The 2,136-nt window shown below is 58.1% G+C and overlaps 1 long non-coding RNA gene across 1 annotated transcript; it reads left to right on the top strand.

Moving 5' to 3' along the window:
- On the top strand, positions 1 to 2,081 carry LOC115286905. Its single transcript, XR_003906332.1, has 4 exons — positions 1 to 21; positions 1,176 to 1,321; positions 1,503 to 1,547; positions 1,978 to 2,081. It is a non-coding gene; the product is annotated as an uncharacterized LOC115286905 (long non-coding RNA).
- Positions 2,082 to 2,136: the final 55 nt, after the last annotated feature.

Here is a 2,136-nt window from a genome sequence, read left to right as displayed (position 1 = left end):
GCCTCCTCGGGCTGCACGCAGGTGAGGCCCGCCCCGGGCTCCCGGGCTCGGGGGGCGGAAGGGGGACCCCCAGAGCTGGGGGCGTCCGCGGGCGGGGACGCGCCTGGGGGACCGCATGGGAGGAGGGCGTCCCCGAAGGAGTAAGCGATGCAAGGAATCGAGGGGCGTGCAGGCCACGGAGGTGGGGAGGGCGTGAGTGCAGAGAGGGAGGAGGGAGGGGGTCTCCCCGGGCTTTCTGGGGTGTCAGGAGGGCACACGCTGTGGTTGAAGTGCAGTTGAACCCTAGCTGGATTAGCACCGTTCCTTAGCTCTCCATCATTTCCTGTGCCCCACATTGGGCTCCTGATTCTGGCCACTCCGCAGGGGCAAGGCAGAAAGGGGTGAGAAGTGACTTCTCCACTCTCTTGTAGGTGGGACAGAAGACTTGGAAGGGAAGATGCTCAGCCAGGCTGAGGGCCAGGAAGGAGCTCAAGGGGGTGGGGTACATCCGTGCAGAGTTGCGGGAGAGAGAATGTGGGGGGGGGGCAGGTGCGAAGGGAGCGCACAACTAAACAAGTTTCCCACACCTCCACGCCGTCTCTCAGGGGAGGTGGGCTCCCCCGGGTGTGGAATTTGGGACTGAATACATGGTCCGACCGATAGCACAGGCAGCCCAGCCCAGCCATCCACTCCAGCCAGCGGTGCCTTTGAAGGTGGGGGTGGGGTGGGGTCACAGCCAAAGTCACCTGGGGAGGCACATAATGTTACTTGTATACACGGATGGGCACTGACTGGAGAAAGGTGGTGTGGTGGGATATTAATAGCCATTCCCTCCACCGCCATCCCCAACTCTCCTTGAACCGCAAGGATCGTTTAGGAGAAGCCACGAAAACATGAAATCTCATCTTTTGAAAGCACCGTCTGAGACCTTGCAGGAAGAGTAGGTCTCACGAGCCTTGCAGAAGGGGTTCTGAGTCTGGAGACCCCTGTGTGGGGCTCCCCGGGCTCCTTGCTCAGTGATCTCAGAGACGGGCTTCGCTATGGGGTGCCTGCCTGGGGGGACCGAAGCATTTTGCTGTGCCCTTAGGGACGGAGCAGCGGGAGGCTCCAGTTTCTGCCTGGGTGTCCCGCTTGCCCAGGGAGAGTGGGATGCTGGGTGGGCCCTACTTGCCTCCTTCCTTCCCGTCCCCCACCAGGAGTCTGGGGCACTGACACAGAGGAGCGACTAGTGGAGCATCTCCTTGACCCTTCTCGGTACAACAAGCTCATTCGACCAGCCACAAATGGCTCCGAGCTGGTGACGGTACAGCTCATGGTGTCACTGGCCCAGCTCATTAGCGTGGTGAGTGCGGGTCCCAGACTCTCTGCCCAGCTCCTGAAGTCAGAGCAGCCAAGAGTGTGTTCGTGTTTGTGCTTATTCCTCTGGAGCTCCTTAGGTGTGGGAGGGGTGAGAAGGACATGGGTGATTGCACCGAGCCCGCAGGCTGGGGGCCCTTCTCCGTAGCTTCTCTCCTTCTCTGCAGCACGAGCGTGAACAGATCATGACCACCAATGTCTGGCTCACCCAGGTTAGTGCTCTTCCTGTCGGCCCACACCCTCGGGCTCCTCTCTCCTCCCCCCCTATTTTTTTTTTTTGACATGTGCTTTTTCCCTCCTGTCATCTCCTTAAGAAAGGCAGAAAGGTAGACTTTGGAATCCTAAATAACTGATTAGAATTTTGGTTCTTCCACTCATCAGCTCAGTGACTCTGAACATGCTAAGACCTTCGAAAATTATTTTCTTATTTGTAAAATATAGATTCTAATATCTTGGCTTAGATGTGCAAATTAAATGAGGAAGTATTTGATGAGGCACATCTGCTGGGCAGGACAGTCACTGTCAGGAGGGGGTGGCTTCTAGAAGCCCCCTCAAGCCAGATGCCCCACCCTCCCACTCTCTGTCCTGCCCTTGAGCCCCACCAAGGTCACTGGCTGGCAATGCCCTTTCTTCCTTCCCCAGGAATGGGAGGATTATCGCCTCACCTGGAAACCTGAGGAGTTTGACAATATGAAGAAGGTGCGGCTCCCTTCCAGGCACATCTGGCTCCCGGATGTGGTCCTGTACAACAAGTAGGTGGCCCGGGAGCAGTGGGGGGAGGGTGGGGGATGACCAGAGTGC

The sequence above is a fragment of the Suricata suricatta genome, chromosome 3 (assembly GCF_006229205.1).
Source record: "Suricata suricatta isolate VVHF042 chromosome 3, meerkat_22Aug2017_6uvM2_HiC, whole genome shotgun sequence".
Classification (NCBI taxonomy): Eukaryota; Metazoa; Chordata; class Mammalia; order Carnivora; family Herpestidae; genus Suricata; species Suricata suricatta.
This window is presented reverse-complemented; position numbering and strand designations above follow the sequence as displayed.